The following is a 22,146-nucleotide window of genomic DNA, read 5'->3' as shown; positions in this document are numbered from 1 at the left end:
AACAAGAACCATCAGTCAAAGAGGGGAGGGCTAGTTCTTCTCTACCGGGTTACATTGGGGCGCTACCGGAACTGATCGAATTGGTAGTCTACAGTGTTTCTGGATGTTTCAGACTGAAGCTGGGGTTAGCATGAGAGCAGCACCATTTCGTAGCTCCGTCGTGGTCATTCCGCAACCAATCATGGCAGCCTTTCTTTATCGTTATTTTGGGCGGGGTGGGTGGCGGAGCCGAGCTGTTTTGCAGCCATCATTGTGTGGAGTTCAGTTCATCTCACTAGTTTTGTATTTGTCATGAGGGGTTGTTCCTAATGTTTCTATTTTAGCGAGGTCAAAAAGAGATCCCATTAGTGGCCTACTGATTTTGCTCGATTCCTTTTCTTTTTTTTTACACGATTTTTCGTTATCTGCAAAGACTAAACAGAGTATTGCGACTCTGTGTTTGTTTGTAAATAGAGAATGAACCAAAGAGAACTAATTCTAAAACAGTAAATACTTGGATAACAATCAATCAAATGGAGAGAGAAGCAGGCACGACGGATTACAACGGGGGCAAAGGCCTGCGTTAACTACCTTTCACTATCTGCAAAGAGAGAGTACTCCTAATAGAAATGAGGGGGGGGGACACCATTCAAAGCAGATCAGTGTGCATAAACACGAAAATGTTTTCACTTACCACGTACTTGACATTCGACAGCTTATGATATTTGCTATTAAAAAACCATTGAAATTCACTGAAAAAACCATAGGTTATAGACCATATATAGTTAGGAATTAGCATTTACAAAACCTTGAAAATTCACTGAAAAAACCATAGGTTATAGACCATATATAGTTAGGAATTAGCATTTAAAAAACCTTATTTTACTCACACAAAACCATTGAAATTCCATATATAGTTAGTTGCACTAACTATATATCGCGCACCCGCAATCCACTGCTGATCATGTCACATATTACATCATTCATGACATGGTCAGTGACATCACTGATGACATCACTGATGACATCTCAAATGACATCACTGATGACATCACTGATGATATCTCATTTGACATCATTCTTGTGCTAATACGATAAACCTCTTCAGACTCTAATATAACCTTAGATACACTCAGTGTATACAGACACTCACACACTGCCACTCATCCATGGAGTTACTCACACACCCAGTCAGTCATGCAAAGAAACAATCTCACCTTCATTTCTTCAACTATACAGTTAAACACACCTTACTTATTGAAACATATACTAACACATATTTACTCTCTTATACAATCCCTGATACAAGTTCACAATGATCGATACAACCACTCACTCATTCAGTGGCTCTCATGCACAGTTATTTATATATGCCAACTCTCACATGTACTGTGTTTTACATATGTACTTACTATGACATGTAGCATTGAGATATCCATTCACTCATCAATACACTCATGCACACAGTCAACTGCCCATGTAGCTGTTTCCACATGCACTCTTGAACTCATACACCTAGTGAATAAACTGCTCACACATCTATGCATAGAGTCACACACCTTCCAGCCACCCCCACACAAACTCAATCTCCCATAGAAATACTTGGGCAACCAATTAATAACACATATAGCCTCTCGTATAGCTAATAATCAACACATGCAGCAGTTTACAGAACAACAGACATAATGATGCACAAATTAAGACAGTTTAGTCACTAACCCATGCATTCAGTGAGACACATTTAATCACTCACTCATACAGTCAGTCACGCACCTACTAAATCCTTCATCCAGACACTTATACATCCACTCATTCTTCAATATGTAAGACATATTTTAACTTTACAGAAACATACAGTCACTGGATGTTGTCATCAGTGATGTCATCAGTGATGTCATTTGAGATGTCATCAGTGATGTCATCAGTGATGTCACTGACCATGTCATGAATGATGTAATATGTGACATGATCAGCAGTGGATTGCGGGTGCGCGATATATAGTTAGTGCAACTAACTATATATGGAATTTCAATGGTTTTGTGTGAGTAAAATAAGGTTTTTTAAATGCTAATTCCTAACTATATATGGTCTATAACCTATGGTTTTTTCAGTGAATTTTCAAGGTTTTGTAAATGCTAATTCCTAACTATATATGGTCTATAACCTATGGTTTTTTCAGTGAATATATATATATATAATATAATATGATATATTATAATATAATATAATATAATATGATATAATATAGTATGATATACAGGAACCAAAATGATATCCCCTCCTTCACAGAGAGAATTAACCTTTTAGTATTGAACTGTTTAAGAAGATTGGTTTTTGACTGAGGGGGGGGGTGAAAAAAGTTTCTCATGCAACATCCACAGTCGTTGTCAGGAAGAATAACAAAAGTCACTAAATTAACCTGCACTTAACCCTCTAGTAGCGTGGCATAAAAGCAATCAGGCTTAACTTAGGGGCACTATGTAAAGTATTTATGTAGCACACAAACAGTAATGAAGTGAAAAAGCAACACAACAAAAATTCCAAGCCACGTTAGACATATATGGATAATTTTCATAAACAAAATCAGATTAGAATGATAAAAATCCAATCAGTAGGATCAGAGATATGCAATTTCAAGTTTTTAGGTATCTCCTAAAATCACAAAGCGATAACTGTGGGTATCTGGCCATGCTAGACTGGGACAAAAGGCCTGATTTTGGTCTTGGTGGACAGGTTACTCTATCACAACAGTGACAAATATTCCATCCGCCAAAATATAAATACAATAGGATAATGGGATATTGATTTTGGTGGACGGGATATCCATCACTGTTTGGATGGAGTAACCCATCCACTAATATCTAAATCAGACACAAAGGGCCAGATGTAGGTAAATTTTATTTTACCACCTCTTAAATACCGCATCATACCGACTCGGTATTTAAGAAGTGGTAAAATAAAAGTACCGAGATGTAGGTAAATGCAGATGTGCATTTACCGATTCGGAAACAATCGGTATTTACTGATGCGGTAAATACCGACCGGTAAATGCCCATGCATTCCTATGGGCTCTGAAGCCCATAGGAATGATTGGGCATTTACCGGTCGGTATTTACCGCATCGGTAATACCGATTGACACAAGGGTGCAGGGGATGTCACTTTGACACCCTCTGGCACCCCCAAAAGAGGCTCGGGTGCCATGTGGCAGGCATACCTGCCCTAAGGGCAGGTCTGCCTGTCATATGGCATAGGTGTGCATGCACACATGTGCAAGCACACCAGAATCGGTATTTTAAAATCAAATAGTATTTGATGGTAAAATACCGATTTTTTTAATGCTTGTGGGACTCAGAAGAGTCCCACCTACATATCAATTGTCCCTATTCCGTAAAAATACCGACTCGGTATTTTACATAATCGGTAAATTTACCTATCAGTAAATTTACCGAGTCTGTAAAATACAGGGCCCTACATCTCAAATTGCATTTACCGGTCGGTAACGGCCGAATTCGGCCGTTACCGACCGGTAAATGCCTACCTACATCTGGCCCAAAGTCACAAGTTCAGGCCAAAATTAATGACGTTATTTATTTATTTATTTATAAAGTTTTATATTGTGCGAACTTGACTCAAGAGGGTATCAGAGCGCTTTACATTTAGAATCGTTGCGTCACAGGTTACATCACTTAAAAGAGCATAGTAAAGTATAGTACACATAAACAATGTTTCAATAATTAGAAGGAGGGGGGAGGAAGGAGTAATAGTGGGGAGACGAGGAAGAACAATGCCCATTGTCCGGCTGGGTAGGTGACGGTCAAGAGGGAAACCAGGGCCCATCTCCACATTAGCTGTCAAGCAGCTCCACAGGCATGTTGCTCAGGTCTCAGCATTCAGGAAAACACAGTTTTAGATTATTTAATTTACGAAGGTTATGTAGCGCTATCTAGACCCGGAGGTATCAGAGCGCAAAACAAGGGGAAACAAGGGGAAACAAGGGGAAACGTTGCATTAGTAGGTACATCAAAAGAATTAAAAAGCTCTGGCTTTACCCGTAGGTATCAGAGCGCTAGAACAGAGGAAGCATTGAGTTATAAATTGCAACAGTTAAAATAGCAAAGTAAGGTAAAGTAAAACAAACAACGAGGTTGAGAGAATTTCTCTCTACTGCGATTCTGGTGCGAGGACAGAGACGGCCGTCTTGACGCGTTTAGAGGGGTTCCCGGATATATTGAGGAGGACACCTGGGCCCATATCCAGGATGGGGTGACCAGATACACGACAACCGAAGGTTACATTTGAGACTAAGAGGTCTAACAAACCACAGTCAGAAGGCGAGAGTGCTGGAGCGAAGGCCCCTCAGCAGGACTCACTGCAGACAGCGGGTGATTACCTCAGATCGCTGCTCACGGAAGTCCGACAGGGATTTGCGACCATGGCGGACAAAATCGACACAGTCTCTACCAGAATGGATGCCATAGTGCGCACAATTGAGGGGCATGAGACGCGACTTAAGGAGGCAGAACACTACGACCCAGCTTAAAAAGGCGACTTCGCAGATGGACAAGCTGCTCAAGATCATAGCGGCAAAGAATGAGGACATTGAAGCCGGAAGTTGCAGAAACAACATCCGGGTCCTTGGAATTCATGAGAGTACAAACACAAGGCGGATGGAGGAGTACATTGAAAAGCTACTTAAAACTGTGGTGGGTATCGACCTGTTGTCTCCCCAATTTGTGGTGGAGAGGGCGCATAGATCGCTGGGGGCGAGATCCCCCTCTGGCGGCCCTTCCAGACCTATCATCGCTAGCCTCTTAAATTATCGGGACAGAGACGTGGCTCTGCGGATTGCTCGTGAGACAAAGCAGCTGACGTATGATGGTATATCTTTTACGATGTACCTGGACTTCACCATACATGTGCAGGAGGAACGTCGCAATTTCCTAGGAGTAAAACAAAAGCTCCGGCAGTCTAAGATAAACTATGCCTTGCTCTACCCTGCCTGCCTACGTGTTACTCACCAGGGGACGCAAAGATTTTTTACTAATCCACAGCAGGTGGAGGACTACCTGAAACAACTCTTCAGAGTCCCAAAGGCCCTACAAATTCGGTATTTTACCACCCAATCCAATTGGGTGTTAAAATACCGAATTCAGGTGTGCATGCACATGTGTGCATGCACACCTATGCCATGTGACACACAGACATGCCCTTAGGGCATGTCTGTGTGCCACAAGGCGCACATTTCAATTTTTGGGGTGTCAGAGGGTGTCAAAGTGACACCCCCTGCACCCTTGCTAAAATCGGTATTTACCGATTCTGTAATTACAGAATCGGTATTTCCCATTGATTCCTATGGCCTTCACAGCCCATAGGAATCAATAGGAAATACCGATTCGGTATTTACCGAATCGGTAAATACCTATTTTTAACGATTCGGTATTTCCACATCTGGAAATACCTACATCTCCCCCCTTCATATTTACCGACTCTTAAATACCGAATCGGTAAAATTCGGTATTTAAGAGTCGGTAAATATGAATTACCTACATCTGGCCCATAGTGAAGAGATAGCAGATTTTTTTGCCCAAAACAGGGGCTCAGTGGACAGCGTTGAGATGATATGGGAGGCGTTTTAAGTGACGATCCGCGTATACTGTATGTCTAAGAGCTTTGGGGTTTTACGAGATATTCAGAATACAATTCGGAGACTGGAGCAAGACCTAAAAGGTTTGGAGAGACGGATGGGATGGGGTGAAGTGAGGCAGGTACAAACTGAGTTTCACACGTTGTTGACTGAGTACGAAGAGGTTGTGCATAGAGAGGTGAGGTTCAGGGAGAAATACTGGACAGCCCGTAAATATGGGGAAGGCGACAGACCAGGGAAAGTGCTCGCTGTGCTAACAAAGGGGCCCTCGCTACAACACCACTGTGCTGGAAATACAAGAGCCAGACGGGGAGACACATAGAGACTCGCTACAGAAACTCGAGGTGTTAGTTCAACATTACACTACACTATACACTTCACAGAGAAGGGATGCCACAGATTTGAACGAGTTTATAAAGGATATTGCCTTCGGATGGCTCGGGCCCACACAACAGAAATTTCTCCGTATCCCTTTTGAGATTGACGAAATCAAGGAAGCTATTATGCAGCTTCAAAATGGTAAGGCGCCATGTTCAGACGGCCTCCCGGCTGAATTCTACAAGGCCTATATTGATATCATGGCACCAGTCTTGAAGGAAGTGTATGATGAATCCTTAGAGATAGGTATACTCCCCAATTCTATGAGAGAGGCGGGCGTGACTTCATTGTTGAAACCGGGAAAAAACCCAGAGCTCTGTGACTCCTATAGGCCATTATCGCTGATGAACTGCGACACTATAATGGCAAAAGTGCTGGCCAACAGATTGTCCCTAGTCCTTGATAAGTTGGTACTCCCCGACCAATCGGGATTTGTGCCGGGTAGGGCAATCTCCCATAACCTTAGAACCTTGTTCTCACTGCTTCAAAATGTAGCGCTAGATTTCCCACTTGCCGCGGTCTTCCTGGACGCTACCAAAGTGTTTGATTCGGTGGAGTGGGATTATTTATTTGGAGTGCTACGCAGAATGGGTTTCCCCGAGGCATACCTTTCCTGGATTGCTTTGCTGTACCATTGCCCTGTGGCCCAGGTACTGGTTAACAGACATCTGTCGCAGCCCCTAACTCTCTCTAGGTGCCCGCTATCCCCGCTCCTTTTTGCCATGGCGGAGGAGCCCCTAGCGTGTAGGTTGAGACAGACACACCAAGATAAAGCGTTTCGATGCTGCCTGCCGCAGATACTAATCTCGCTATATGCGGACGATATTAACTCTATATTAGAGATCCAGAACAGGACATTAATCCCCATCCTACGTGAGTTTATAAAATGTGGCCGATTGTCGGGCATTAATATTAACTGGGGGAAGTTGCAGTTCTTCCATCTTACCCCGGCAGTAAAGAAATTTCCGATCGATTTTCCGATCGAGTGGTGTGGCTCGGAGCTAAGATATCTTGGGATACAGGTTACCCATGACAGAGATGAAACTATACGTGCAAATTATGGGACAGCCATCATGCGGCTCACTGCTAATGTTACACGTTGGATATCACTGCCTCTATCACTCTCCAGGAGAACTTCTCTTATCAAAATGATAGTGTTGCCTCAGTTCCTATACTTATTTCTTAATGTCCCCTGCGACCCAGGGCATTTTTTCTTTAAGGCGCTGCGTACTGAGTTGCTTCGACTCCTTTGGGGACGGAGACAGGCAAGACTTAGCTGGTCGATGCTGACGCGCCCCTATGAGTAGGGGGGTTTGATGTTCCGGATTTTGAGATTTATTATTTGAGTGCACGGGCGCATTATGCCTACTACTGGATCTATCCTCCTCGATATATGCCGCAGGTGGCTGTTGAAGACTGGCTTGCTGCTCCAATACCGCTGACTGGCGTGATATGGGAGCCTCCCAGTACACGAGCGACACCGCCTACGACTGTCACTGGTACGGTGGATGCCTGACATCGGATTGCCAGCCTGCTGAACCTCCTATACTCCCCTTTGCTCCTGTTGTCATACCATCCTGAGTTATCGCTCATACAAGAGAAAGGCTTTCAGAGCTTATGTGCGCGGGCACATGTTGTCAACTGGGGGGATCTTTTTCATTATGGAGAGTTTTGATCCTTGGAACATCTCTTGTCAGGGATGCAGCCTACACCATTAGACACCTTCCTATATATTCGGCTTAGACGGGGGATGCGGTCCATTCTGCCTGACTTCCCACACAAACCCACACGTCTTTTCCCCTTACATCACATGTTAAACACTACTGAAGGGAAACATCTAGTGTCTAGATTATACAATAGTATCCGTACACTCAGGGCGGGAGTAGATGTCAGATCCAGAATCTGGTGGGAGGAGGGACTAGAGCGGCAGATCACTGACGACCAATGGCACTACTGTAGTTTACAGACAGCAAAGATTTCCCCTAGCTGCAGGTTGCAAGTTATACACTACAAGTACTTGCATAGGTTGTATTACACGCCGGCAAAGAAGCTGTGCTTTAACAAAGTGGACAATGATAGATGCCACCGATGTCAGCAGGAGGGAGCAGGGTTTTTACACGTCGCTTGGGATTATCCCTCTATTCGTGCCTTCTGGGAGCAAGTTTTGCTATCTTTGGGTACTATGGTTGGCCACACATTGGAACCGGATCCGCTGATTGCATTGCTGGGGTACACGGCAGAGATCCCTGCACAGTATAGAAAATGTGTTACTCTTTCCTTATTACTAGCCAAATGCAGGGTGGCTTGTAGATGGGGCAGGGGTAGAGCGCCAAAGTTTAAGGAGTGGATAGCGGACTTAACATATTGTCAAGAACAATACACCACATATGCTGAACTACTGCCATTGGCCTCTAAGCTCAAAGACATCTGGGGACCGCTGCAGGATTATCTCCGATTGCAAGATGCCGCGTATTCAGAGGACGAGAATTATGTTGATTGATCGGGTTCTCTTATATGACTGAGTGGAATGAAGAACCTGACCATTGATCGCATGTGCATTACATATTGTATACTACCTTATGTCATGTATATCAGTAAGGGCATTATCTGCATATGAGTGTCCATCCCCATTGTACGATGTCTGGTTAACATGAACTGAATGGTAACTTTTTTGCTAATGTTGAGGGGTGATGGGTGGGCAATGCTTCATCTATTTCAAAATAAAGGTTTAAAAAAAAAGGTTGTAAGTTAAATCCTGGATCCCCTTTCCCCTAACAAAACCTTTTTGACCCTTGTGTAGAAGACCTGCCACCACCCCATTTGATCTTTCTGCTAAAAGTTTGGTGAAGATTTTATAATCGCAACTAAGCAGCGAAATGAACCTGTAAGAGTCACAAACATTGGGCGGTTTTGCTGGTTTGATTATCAGCGTGGCTATAGCTTCCTTCCAGGATGCTGGCATATCTTGTCCTTCCTCAAAGATGTGTGAAAAAAGCTTCTCCATTACTGGGAAGAGAACCTCACTTTTTCTTTAATGCCCACTCTATTTTTCTTTAACAGAATGATCACTTTCTTATTTTCCTCAGTTTGGGAAGTTAGCTCCTTCACTGTTGTTTCAAGTGCTGAAGTTCTAGCTGCGAGGATATCTGATTTTTCTCCAGTTTCTCACATGCTGACATAATCTCCATTTGATTTGTTTGCAAGAGCCCAGATCTGCTCCTGACTTCTGTTGTCAGCAGCTGAATCAAGTCTCAGACTGACTGAGGTGCTGTCTGATTTGATGGTCCAATCCTCAAATAGGAAATTTATGTCTGACTCTGGCTATTATGCCATGATGGTAAATCTCTCTGCACTTCAATCTAGGGGGGTGGGAGACTCACCACTGTATGCTGACTCACACCATCCACCATCTACATATCATGGGTTGCCCCTTCCAAGATCTGAAGGGCCTCCGCCAAAACTTGGAACCTACTGGGGCTGAAAAAAGTCTCAGTCTTGCTTTTTGAAGATCGTGGGGTGCTACTTGGGGAACAGATACCTGAATGTTTCAATATTAAAGTTTTTGGTATTACTTTAAAAAAGGCATTCAATGAGGGGGTGACCTTTAATTTATGTGGTTGAGGGGGCACCCTTACCTTCCTTGGTTTCCCCCTCTTGGGGCTTACCCACTCCTCAACCTCAGCCTGATCTATCGGAGTATTTACAGATTTTCTCACTCTTCAAATATCCTGGGCTGGGTTACCTTGCATGCTTTTATAGTCTATTAATGAAGGCCCTGTGACTGGCCCTGTGACTGCGCTTCTTAAAGCATATCTACCTTGTTGTAAAATACTTTCTAGTGTATCCCCATTTGCTTTTACATTTGGTTTTGACTCCAAAATATTGCCTTGTGCCTCCCAGGGGATTTTACATTTTCCCCCTTGAAGTTATACTCAGATGTTTTACGAGGGTAGCACTCTCCTTGGTTTTTCTACTGCTCTCCTGCAGAGACCTCTTCTCCCTACCTGTGTCTGTGAGAGTGCTTTCGGAATCCTTCAGGTCTCCTCCTGATTCCCTGGAGGAGCCTGCTGCACTTGTGCTGCCCCAGCTGCTACTACTCAGGACAGGAATTTGCGTGACCGCTCTCCGCCCCCTGCCAAGCTCGAGCACCACGTGGGACCACCGCAGATCCCGACAGTCCAGGCCAGTTAGTTCTGCGCCTACCACCGCCACCTCTAAATCTGTTGCCGCTGTGGTCAAAAGCGGTGTGAAATCAAAGTTCCTCCTCTTGAATCGCTCCTGTCACTGGTAAGTGATTGCTTCAGTTCCTCGTCATACATTCCCTATTTTCTGCATGGAAGCAGGAAAGGCTTCCGAAAGGCTTCTGACTACTGGAGCCTCTGGGACCTGCCACTAGCTGGCTGCCATGTTCCCCCCCAGCCTTCAGTGATATTGTTTCATTGATGAAAATGGGTATGCTGGTCCATGTTTCAGTCTTGCTGTGTAATACATCTAAAAGACCATCTTCAGGACAGAAAGATTCTTATGTGGAATGAAGGACCTTTAGAAAATAGATCAATTTCAGATTTTGAAGTAATTGGTCCAAATTATGGGCCCTATTAGGATGGCGGACAGACTTGCGTCCGTCCGCCACCCCTGTGTAAGAGGGACCGTCCGCATGGGCAGCGGCGGTCCCTCCATGGCAATAGGATGTGACTGCTTGAAGCAGCACCCGCCGCAATGTAAAAAATGAAAGCAGTGCATTTGCATGCACAAAGCGGCAGGCACCGCATGGTGCCTGCCGCTTCGTGCACGCAAAGGCTAGGGGGTACCATAGGTACCCCCATGTGCACCCCACACCCCCCCTTCACCCACATGCTTTTCCTCGGCGGAGAATCTGCAGTGGAAAAGCATGTTTGCACAGCCATCCTAATATGTCTGGCGGTGTCTGAGAGACACCGCCACCATATTAGGCCTTTTCCGCCGTGATTGTAAGCCAACCCCAGCGGAAAAGCGGCGGACAGAAACCAGGACCCACCAGCCATCCTAATGTGGCGGTGGGTCTTTGGTGGGTCCGCAGAGGATTTTCCGCATCCTGTGGGCCAGCGGTGGCTTCCGCCGGCCCGGAGGATGCGGAGAAACCTCCATCATAATGTGCCCCTAAATGTTGAAATCTGAAGAAACTTTGTCCCACCAATTTGCTGTAAGTTTTTGGCACTACTTGAAACGAAGCGGTAAGGGAAGTGCCTCCGAAGTGAAATATCGCAGTCAAAGTTGGGGTTATCTACCGTGGCATTGTTATTTATGAGATGGGCCATCTTAGTTTAGTGTCCCAGCATACTGAATCAAACAGCTGTTTGATTCAGAATCAATTTTTTTTTCTTAGTTAGACAAAATCGAATTTGATGGCTAGATCGATTTTTTTTACTATTACAGAGAATGTACTTTTGAAAATTTGTCTTTTAACTGCCTCAAATCTCTAAAACATTTCTGTAAGTATTCCAACTGAAGCCTGGTAACTGATGGCTACCCTGTAGTGAGGTGTAAATTGCTCTCAGGACAGGGACAAAGTGCCTTTTGTGTGGAGAGGTGATGTCCTCCCCTTGGCAGGATTGACCTGGGACTGTGCTGAGGCACTTGATTAACTTCAAAAGAGATCTATCCTGTCACAGACAGATATAGCTCACTCATGGTTTTATTAGTAACCTTTGTGGTTTACCCTGAAAGGATTGTGATAAATACTGGAATTGGGTTATAACCCCTCCCAACTAATAACCCAATTTCTTATATTTAAGGTTCTCTAAATCCTTGAAGAGAGTGGAGTCGAACCGATACCAAAATATTTCATCGTGTATAACATGTTAGGTGATTTTTAGCAATTAGAAGGTATGAAGAGTGCAGGTATCCCTTTGTAAGTAACTCATTCAATGGTCTACCTCTGCTTTATTATTTTTAAATGTAGAACACATACACAGAGGTAATATTTTCTGCCAGGGCAGAGTTTATTCAGGGCCGCTTGCTAATTGGAATGATGATATCTGTGATGTTATTCCCCGATAACCAGATCAGATGATCTACTCCATGACTATCTGCTCACAACAGAGAAGCTGTTTTCAGAACCTTTTGCTGACCCATGTGTATATGATTATTCTTTCTTCCTCAAAATTATGTCTTACACCTCAATAGGGTTTACAATGTTCATAATATTAGAGATAACTCAATTGGTGTGGCATATTCCATTAATCCATGGACTGAGACATATGGAAAGCTTTGAAAAGTTATGGCTCTGTTAGCACCAGCATTTAGTATGTGCAGATGTTTGCTGAAGCAGCATGTATTTCTACACACTGCCACTGATTTCTGATAATAGGGGAGCCTAGCCTGTTAAGCTGCACAGCAGTCCTTCTGGTAGAGATTCAGTTCAAGATCCAGAAGTATCTAATTTTAGGGGGTGAGAGACCCAGTACTTATACACATGAGTGCCTTTGATATAGGGGATGACTTCAAGCAGCTCTTTGAAGTGCACAAGGATCCCTTTCAACACAAGTCCTGTCTGCCAGGCAATCTTTGGGGGGGTAAATCAGTGATTTGTGTGTGGACAGGACACTAACTATTGAATTGAGTTTCAGCCCCTCCCATTCCTCACTGCCCAGGAAGACCCATAAAAATGCAGATGAATACAGATGAGTGCTCAGAATGTAGATGTGCCTCACCTTCCAATGTTTGTGGCTGTCTAGCGGGAATGCATAACGTTTAGCTGTCACCCACCCCAGACACGTATTGGAAACAAGCTATCAGGCACATAGAGCAGTATGTGCAGAGAAATGTCCGCTTATTAGATGTCGCCTTTCTAAAAGAGTAATGTTAAATTCAATTCAGTTTTTTTGCTTTTGTTTGATTAATTAAAATCTTACAATATAATACATATTGCAGAATACAATACAATAATTCCTATTGTTAAAAGTATAATATTGATAAAAGTCACGTTAAACAAATGTATAAAAACATACATTAATAGATAAATCAATCATCCTTGTAGATAAATATAGCAACACTTAATAGTTCAGACTTCATAATACAAATTACATGTTATATACATCCTATATTACATCTCAAATGTATCTTACTGGTCTTATTCCCTTCTTATTGGTAATCAGAACTTTATGAAAGCTGAGTTCAGTGCAATGTCATTTGAATGTACACATCTTATCAGTGCTTGTCTACAGGTCTGTATTTCTCAGAATTAGAATGCCGCTTAAATAAAGATTGTCTTTCAACTTTAAGTTTTGCACATATACACAGCAAATGAATAATATTCTCTTCTCCCGTTTTGCATAAAGGCCAGTGTATCAATTCTGTTGATCGAAGCCGGGGCATTACTTGACATAAGCTTGGTAAAACACCAAGATGAGCTTATGAGCTTTTATAAAAACACATTTTGCTTCAAAGAGCATGGAGTTTCTAAATATGATTGGACTCTCAGTTTTGTATACCCATTCATTATTGACCATACATGTGTTCTTTTTGCAAGGGAATCATTATCAATAAACAGTGATAGATGTTTTGTTATTGATAGATTTTTAATTGAATCTGTAGATATTGGCATATCCCAGATCACGTGCGCTGAATATATAAAGCAGCTTGTAAATACTTCCAGAATTGAGACTTCTGATTTGTTTTGATTTCCTGCCATAACAGATTGGACATTTGATTTACATAATCCATTTGAATTTTTTTTCATACTTTTATGAATTGGCCTTTTTGTGCAATTAGCTGATTAATTAGAGGAAATCCAATCTAATCTGTGCAGGTAATGCATTATGTGGAAGATGAAAAAGTAATTTTAAAATTGTCACAGCATTTTTTATGATTATATTGTCTTTCCCACACAGTGCTTCGCTACCATAAGTTAGTGTTGGTAATGATTTGGCTGATATTACTTTTAAAAGTTGTAGGCAATTTAGCCCTTCTAGTGACTTCTGCAAGGTTCTAAATGCTGTCATTCGGGTGTTAGCTCTCTTTTGCATATCAATCTTATGTAGTTGAAATGATCCTTTATTGTCAAATAGTACTCCCAGATATTTGTATAATCTTACCTGTTGTAATTGCAAGTTTTGGAGGAACCATTTATGCTTATACTTTGACCTTAGGTTTTTGTTAACCTCCATATTTTTGGTCTTGGTGTCATTTATTACTATGCCATTCACTTGCGAGTACCTTGATATACTATTTATCAGGCATTGTAGCCCAACCTTTGTTTGGATTAATAAGAGAACATCGTTTGCATATAACAAATTTGATATCTGAGTACTAGCTAATGTTGGAGGGTAGGCATTCACTTCATCGATCACTTGTGTTAGGTCCGATAAGAACAGATTAAAAAGAAATGGTGCCAAAACACACCCTTGCTTTAGGCCCATGGAAGTAGGAATTTCCTTTGATGCACACAAGCCATCACCCATCTGAACTCCAACCCAGGTCTTTGAATAGAGTGGTTGGAATGATATTAAGAAGGAAGATGGAATTCCTTGCTCTTTCAACTTTTGCAAAAGTAGTTGCCTTTGTACACAGTCGAAAGCCGATTTAAAGTCCATAAAACACAAATACAGTGGTTGTTTCTTTTCAATATATTTTTCCATTAATACTGATAACACTAATATATTTGTTGTGGTACCTAATCCTTGTAGGAACTTTATTTGATTCTGAGGAATTATCTGTTTCTCCTTTGCCCATACAGATACATTTGATAATTGGCAGGCTGTGCCCAGTCACCTTTTTTATATATTGTGATATTAACAAGTCCTTCCATGTTTGCAGGTATTGTTAAAGTCTCGACAGTTTCTGTAAATACCTTTGTGAGATATTCTGCCCAAAGAGCAGGATTTTCCTTATATAATGCAAATGGAATGCCATTGGGACCAGGAGCCCAGAGATCAAGCTTTACTTGTTTTTTTCATCCCAGATAAGCCTCTGAAGGTCATGGGTAATGCTTTCTAAATAAGAACGTAAAACCATATCATTTGGACGTTTTTTTCTCTGTCTCCGAAGATTTTATTTCTCGCTTCACTTTGACTCTTTTGGTATTGCTTATAATGGGGTTTTGACACATATGTATTAACTAATTTTTTATGAAATATGTCCATCTTTCAATTACAGTCAAAGAGTCCTCTTCAACGCATTCTTTAACTAATTTTTGAGCCAGCTTATTGGTAAATTCTTTGGAGTCTTCTTTAGTCCCCTATAAGTAATTGTTCCCGTCTGTCTGGGACCAGTTGCATATGTTTTCTGTTGTTTACAATGCTGCTTCATAACAAGTATGTGTTGGCTATGGTCGCTATTGGTCACTTTCTCCATATAGAAGGATGGTATCTTGTAAAAAACATTCAAAGATGTTATTGTGTAATCAATTCTTTTTTTTTACTTTGTTAATGATATGTCCATGCTGGAGGTATATCTTATGGAAACCTCCCATTTAAAATTCTTAATCCCATTCCTTCTATATCTTTAAGGAAGGTTAGTCCGATTTTACTTCGTGATGGTACTAATTTATTGTAGGTAATGTTTGCTGAGGAATTGCCCAAAAATTGTCCTGTTGTAGGATTGTGTCCTCTCTTAAATAGGGCACTAATAGATTTAGGTTTAAGTCCCCTGAGATAATGTATTCGATGACTGGGTCCTTATTCATTTGCTGTAATAAAAAAACCACTAAGAATAGTACCCATGTTCTTCCTTGAGCTTACTGTAGGATGTATATATAAGTAATAATGATTTTAATTGATTATTTTCCATGTACCGAAGCCTTACTATTAAGAGATTATTATAGTTTAGACCCACTTTTTCGGGCTCCACTTTCATGTCTATGGCTATAAATGTTGCTAGGCCCCCAATAGGGCATCCATATATATTTTGTTTAATTGCCGGCTCGAAGTATCCTTTGTAACCTTCAAGCATTACTGAGGTTGTAGCTCAAGTTTCCTGTAAAAATATAATCTGGTAGTTGTTTGACATTGAGGTTAGGTATTCATTTATTGTTTTAAAATGTACCCCATTTATATTCCAGGAGCAAAGTTTTATGGGTTCACTGAATTTATATTTTCCCTCCTTGGGCATTCTAGGATTATTCTGTCAATGTTGACTTCTCCCATGAAGGGCCGCTGAAATACATCCTTCATTTAATCTAATTGACGTTTCTATTTTAGATTGATTCGTTATCGATGTTGCTGATTTATCTGTTTTGCCTATAGGGTTTTTCAATACTGTTCTATATGGTATTTCAATTTTGTAGGGTTTTTCAATATTGGAGCAATGTTAAATCTAACTTCACTAGTAAGGAGGATTTATCATTACCACTCCAAACATGTAAACATGAAAACGGTACTCCTCTATGACCAGTAATTACAGCTTAAAAGTGTACTAAGGAATTACCAATGCTGGTCTATGAGAGAAGTAGGCCTCACAGTAATGAACAACTGCTGTTTGTCAGTACCAGGGCATGCAAAACATAAAAGTACATGTCCTATCATTTAGCTACACAGCATATTGTCTTGAGGGCTACCTAGGCCCTAACTTAGGGGTCGTCAGTGTAATAAAAGAGGAGTTTAAGGTTTGCCAAGTAGTTTTAAATGTAAAGTCAAAGTGGTAGCAAGCTGCACACACAGCACTACAGTGGCAATCCTGAGACAGGTTTGAGAGGCTACTTATGTGGTTGGCACACTCAGTGCTGCAGGCCCACAAGTAGCATTTGACTTACAGACCCTAGGTATATGTTTTACCACTTTACAAGAAACTTACAAGTAAATCAAATATGCCAAACAGGTGTACACCAGTGTCACCATAGATAAATAGATAGATAGATAGATTGATAGATAGATAGATAGATAGATATATATATATATAGATAGATAGATAGATAATTACACAAGAAATTAAAATCATTGCAATCAAGACATATTAAAAGCATTATAAAGTGCATAAATTCCAATGTTAAAAAAAATGTGTGAAGGTTTGTCGTCCTGTTGTTCTGGATATTAAAAAGGTTTAGGCACCATTTAGGCAACTATAGACAAGAGGATTTAAAACATTTGGCACAGCATTGTGGATTATAGTTCTATATGATTGTAGGAGTCCAGGACAGCTTTTACTGTAGACAGGTATTCCATGAAGCGTGCCATCATCTGCACTGTTTCACCTTTCAATCACTCACCCAGGACAGCTTGACATGTCCGTATATTTAAAATAAGCCAGATGGGGCGAAGCCAGCATATTCTCAAAGGGCATAGTTTCTAACAAGTACACATTATGTGACTTAGGGATTCCTCTGCTCCCCCACATGCTCAGCACTGAGTGGCTACAGTCTCTTTGTACCCTTGTCCATACTTGTAAACCAATAGTTCGACAAGGCTGAACTGTAATTTCATTAGTTGCCGCTTCATTATTGGTGTTAAGAGGGGAAGACAGGTACTGTGGCAAAACCCCGGTGTTATTGAGTCTTGACGCACAGCTTTCATGACTTATGTTTTTCAGAGTTTGTGCGTCACTATCGGCCGACATTATCTTCGCTTGCTGCTGCCAATATTGGTATAGGAGCAGACCATATTTCCTGAGCTTCCAACACTTCAACACAGTGTGCAAAAAATTCACACCCAGTAGAACCTCGGCTGTTTATCATTGTACAGATGTTTTTCTTTAGCATGTTGTCCTGCGCTTGTTTGGCTTTTAGACAGTAGGCTATTAATCTGGCTTTTAGGGTCCACGTTTGTGATAACAGGTTGAATCCCTATGTATTTGCTCATGGGAGGTAGAAGTCGTTAAAAAGAAAACTCTACGGAAACAGGCTGACTGTACTCTATCCAACCATGTTATCATTTTATCTTTGAAGGCTATTGCACCATGGGCTATTGAAGGTAGACATTTCACCCCCATTACTTAGATTAGGGGAGTGAAAACTGGGAGGAAGCCAATCTGTAGTTTGAAATACCTATTGACTCAAGAAGGTATGATATTCTTTGCATACTGTGGTGTCTTGTGAGTTTGTAATGACATACTTTTGAGGCTCCTGATGGACTCTGTAGAACTGCGATGTAAGCATTAGAGCATAGTGAACTGACTGCAGGTTTAGAATGCTGAGTTCCTGGTTTACCACAGAATAAAGATGTGTTATACTAAGCTCTGTGTGTGACATAGTCACTGGTTAGTACCCAGGCTGGGGAGGATGCTACAACTGCTAATGCAATAGAGGATAAGTAGCCCAAAGATCGACAGTGCTCTCCCAGAGAGTTGGACATGGTCCAGAAAACTGCTATTGCGTGCCATGTGTGCCTCTGTCACAGTGCGGAATCAACGTTTAATGTATGTGGAGTAAAACCATTGAAAGAGAACGACACCCAGGTCTGCAAATTTCAGACATGATAGCACTTTGAATGGAGCTAGGGTAGTCTCTCGCTTGGAACTTAATAAAGGATATCATCAGTTGGAACTTGAGGAGAATTTCAGGTGCATTACAAACTTTTCCAGACATGTTGGTCTGAAACGTTACAAGAGGCTAGGTTTTGGTGTGTCATCAGCTGCTGAGCTATTCCATGATGTCATTTCATGGGTCAGGCAGCCTCTCATGAATGCTTTCAATTATAGTGATGACATATTGGTTTTCGCAGCTACACTGAAAGAACATGACAAAGCTCTCATACAAGTGCATCAGTTTCTTGCTGATGTCATTTAACTTTGAATGCTGAAAAATGTGAGTTCCATCAGACAAATGTTAACATTCTTTGCCCATATCTTTTCTGATGGGGCATGACAGCTGATCTAGGTTAAGTACAAAGGTTATCAACTGGTTGTCACCTGATAGACCCCCACAAGATGTTTCCACAGTACATTCAATTAGGTTGGCACTGCAAATTTATATCCGGGAGAAGCTGTAAGTCCAACTACTGCTCAAATACGAGCACATCATAGTGAGAAAAAATGAAGATCAGGGAATAGGAATCTGGACTGTAGGATGAATGTCTGCTCTGTCAAACAGTAACAGTGAAGCATTTGCAACCCAGTACATAGCAGGACATCAACTTGATGTTATGTCATATTTGGATTAGCTCAGGATGCCCGAGTCAGGTGTTAGTGCTGGAACGTGAAGCTAGGCCCCGTTTTCACTTTTTGTTATATGTATTAGAAAGCTATCTTAATTTGTTATGGTCAGCAATTGCTCTAGATACATACAATACTTTCCCACTGTCAGTGCACCATTAATAGAATTGACGATAAAGAATGTTTCCTTTCTTTGGTCACATGAACGCGAGCAAAGCTTCCAGAAAATCAAACAAGTTTTGAGAACGCAATTGAAATGGCATATTTTGTTCCAAAGTTTCACATTGAGGTTGTTGTTGAAGCTCGCCCTGTCAGGTTGGTCACCTTCCTTGCACAGCACAGCAGACACCCAAGTGCGCGAAGACGTATTGTGGTGCAAGCAAGCCAAAGATTTCCCAAACTGAACGTGCTTATTCACAACTTGAGAAAGAAAGCTTAGCAATGGTGTGGGGTTGTAAACATTTCCACGTATTCTTGTATGGGAAGCCCTTCACGCTTGTGATCGTCATAAGCATTGTCGACTATCTTTGGCAATCCAAAAGCAAAAATGCCTCCATGCATCGAGCGTTGGGGTCTGTGATTGCAAGAGTACAACTACACCATTGTGCATCATCCAGGGAAAGATCAGTACCCTACTGACTACTTTCCACAAGTACCTCTACAATGCCTTGGAACCCATTCTAAGATGACTGAAGCTTACATAAATTTCATAATGAAATTAAGCACCCCAGCTGCCATTTCATTGGAAAAAATTGTCACAGCCCAAGTCAAGCTAGTGTCATGCTGAAACTGAAATACATTATTACACAACAGTCTTGGCACCATCACCCTCGAAATCTTAGCAGTGCCAGTGAATGTCAAATGTTTAAGAATACTGCAGTGAATAGTGTAACTGCACTCCTTGTTTTTTTCAACGTCTCCTAACTTATGAATGATAGTACTAAAAAAATGTTATTACTAAAAAATTTTGAAAAAGTGCGTGCATCTACCTTATTAAGAGATGGGACCCCCCACTCTTTAAGTAACAAAATACACACGAGGGCTGTAGGGACACCACAGCCTAGATAGAGCACAGCTTTTGGACAATCAATGTCTCATTGCATTTCCCACAAGGTGTATCATAATGATTAAACAAAAATGGTATCACAAATTATACCTGTGCATATTGTTTTTATATTTCAAAACAATTTCATTACCATTTCATCAACATATCAATGTCGGTAACAATGAAATCTGCTCTGATTTCAAAATTCACTTCCAACATCAACATTATACATGGGATAGAGTTCTATCATAATCCAAGTGCAATACATGTAAGTTTACAAACAGAAACAATCCCAATGCATTTCAGGTTTTAGGCTGAACCCTTCGTCAGGGGATGAATATAGAATCCTTGCGATAAGGATTAGAACAAGATTGCAGTCCTCCACAGCGATCTACAACACAATTATATTTGGTTACATATAAATACAATTGGAATTCGCACTCTTTAACCGCTACCGCGCTAGCGGGTTTTCCCGCTGTGCGCTTAATTTTGAAAAACGCGCGGTTTGTGACAAAGCCAGCTCGTCATCCGCGTAGCGCAGGTAACGCCCATGACGAGCTGGCTTTGTCATCCGCATCGAAGGGGTTAAAAGAAGTAGAAAACTGAAACTTGAGAAATGTGCTACTATTAAGAGGAGTATAAGATCCTAAAAAGCAAAAATTGCGGTGCCTTAATACAATCCTTATATCCCAATCATTGAGCTAAAAAGTGTACTGGCCATTGATGATGAAATGCTTACCCAAGCGCGATCTGATTGTTTGAAACAAAAGACGGAAATAGTCAATCAATTCATGTCGAGTCAGGAAACTCCTAGGGGTTAAACAATATAATAACTAACATGTAAATTAATTATGGTGTGTAAAAGGATACCATAACTTAAACGCGACGTGATCGACTTACAGAAAAAAGATGTAGTCACTTCACCGGATATTTTAACTGGAGCCGTAGCCGAACTTTTCTTACATCAGAGTTCTCTAAAATAATATCAGAGAAAGAAGGTGCTCTTTTTAGTTTACCTTGCTACTATATATGTATAGATACTAGCACGTATGTATGAAATAGAGACCGAGAGTACTCACCTTGACAAACGAAGAAACCGCCAACGCCGACCTCAAACGCTCAAATGCAATAGTAATGCGCGTGTGCCCAAGTTCCCTGGTCCATTTAAAGAGACCGTATTCAGGCCCGGACTGGCCATAGCGGGCACCGGGCAATTCCCCGGTGCGCCGCACAGGTGGGGGCCGGTTTTGGGCCCAGGGGGCCATTTATGTTACAGGGCCGTTTTTGCAGCATAGCTGCAAAATCGGCCCTGTAACAAAATCGGGCCGAAAACCGGCCCTGGCAAAGAGCTCGGTCGCACCCCCAGGGGGCCGGCCGAGCACTTTGCCAGGGCCGGTTTTGGTTCTCAGTCCGGCCCTGACCGTATTATTTGGACGCGGTTCAGACAGCACAGCAACCTCCTCTTTTGGCTATCCAAGGCAAGGAGTATAAAATACGGGCCAGCTGTTGTAGCTCATCTAGGCTGGCACTACAACTGTCCCTCCGTAGAAGCTGTTAAGTCCAACCAGGATTCACATACAACCAACATCGCAGTGAGAGAAAAACGAAGATCAGGGAATAGGTATCTGGGCTGAAGGATGAAGGTTAACAGTGAAGCACTTGCAACTGCAACCCAGTGCAGAGCAGAACATCGCCTTGATGTTATGTCATATTTGGACTGAGCTCAGGATGCACGAGTCAGGCGTGAGAGCTCACTTTCTCGTACATGTATTAGAAAGTTATCTTCGTTTTTTGTCATTTTAATTAAACATGTCAGATTGAACAGACCGTCAAAGTAGTCCAACGCGATCCTCGGTTATAGGGATCAGATAGAGGTACATTTTCAGTTGTGTATGCCCTTTGTGATACATTGTTGGGTGCTTAGCAGTTCTCTTTGTCGGTGTTCGCTGTCTTGCTCTCTGAGAGGAATGATCTTAGTGTGTTTTCAGCAGGCAAGTGGAGATATTCCTTCTGTCGTAAAGATGATTCGGTACATTT

General features: G+C 41.7%; 1 long non-coding RNA gene across 6 annotated transcripts in view; it reads right to left on the bottom strand.

Moving 5' to 3' along the window:
• The window catches only part of LOC144821785 (uncharacterized), an 82,825-nt gene extending 61,540 nt beyond the window's left edge, over nt 1–21,285 (bottom strand). For 5 of the 6 annotated variants that reach the window (XR_013608431.1, XR_013608435.1, XR_013608434.1 and 2 more), the window contains exons 1-3: nt 21,189–21,285; nt 21,010–21,083; nt 20,849–20,919 (exon numbers count right to left, since the gene is read on the bottom strand). This is a non-coding gene — a long non-coding RNA (uncharacterized LOC144821785). Of the gene's footprint in view, nt 1–20,405; nt 20,501–20,848; nt 20,920–21,009; nt 21,084–21,188 lie in introns of those variants that run through there. The other variant, XR_013608436.1, reaches the window with a different exon arrangement.
• Between the last annotated feature and the right edge of the window lie 861 nt (nt 21,286–22,146).

Source organism: Lissotriton helveticus, chromosome 2_2 (genome assembly GCF_964261635.1).
Source record: "Lissotriton helveticus chromosome 2_2, aLisHel1.1, whole genome shotgun sequence".
Lineage (NCBI taxonomy): Eukaryota > Metazoa > Chordata > Amphibia > Caudata > Salamandridae > Lissotriton > Lissotriton helveticus.
This window is presented reverse-complemented; position numbering and strand designations above follow the sequence as displayed.